Source organism: Mus pahari, chromosome 2 (genome assembly GCF_900095145.1).
Source record: "Mus pahari chromosome 2, PAHARI_EIJ_v1.1, whole genome shotgun sequence".
NCBI classification, from domain to species: domain Eukaryota; kingdom Metazoa; phylum Chordata; class Mammalia; order Rodentia; family Muridae; genus Mus; species Mus pahari.
In genome coordinates this window covers 69,187,020-69,187,731 of record NC_034591.1, presented here as the reverse complement: position 1 = coordinate 69,187,731, position 712 = coordinate 69,187,020, and the positions used below count along the sequence as shown (strand labels likewise).

At 50.4% G+C, this 712-nt stretch overlaps 1 pseudogene; it reads left to right on the top strand.

Moving 5' to 3' along the window:
* Positions 1–363: 363 nt before the first annotated feature.
* LOC115063507 lies at positions 364–488 on the top strand (annotated as a pseudogene).
* Positions 489–712: the final 224 nt, after the last annotated feature.

Below are 712 nucleotides of genomic sequence, written 5' to 3'. Positions count from 1 at the left end.
TGGTGACATTCCACAGGGGCGTTGGATCATTATGACCAGGGGCTTTGGGACATTGTGATTGTTCCAGGAAACTTTCCACTCAGGAATGCTCCAGGAACCATTGTGCAGCAAGGGAGGGTGAAAAGTTCATGTTTTCACAGACCCCACTTCTTCTTTTGGTTAGCTAGGCAGCTTATTAATTTTTAGCCCTACAGTGCCAGGAATTGAACCCTGGTCCTCTAGAATAACAACTGATGCTCTTAGCCACTAAGTCATCTCTCCAGCCCAGACTGCCTCAGATTTATGACCAGCGTGGGCTACATAGTTCCAGGCCAGTCAAAGCAGAGATACACATAAAAGGCCCCATCTCAAAACAACAAAAAGCCTGGAGGCATTGTAGGTGTGGCTGCTATGTCACCTGTGTGTCATGGGTGACAGAGGGGAGAGAGACTGTGTCTGTGCTCAGTGTGTTGACCTACCAATATCTGAATGATCAGTAGACTAACATTCTCTGGAACAAAAAGCAAGCCTGAGACCACCACCAGTCAGGCACCAGGCAGGCCTAGATGGGCGTCCAGGATGGGAAGCAGGCCAAAGACTAGAAGAACCCCACCTGGGAACATAGGCTCCAGGCAGGGGTGACCTTACTTGGGTGGGCCAGTAAAGGAGCGAACCTGAAATGACCCCCAGACTAGCACCAGGAGGTCTGACAGGGAGCTAGCCTGACATGAAC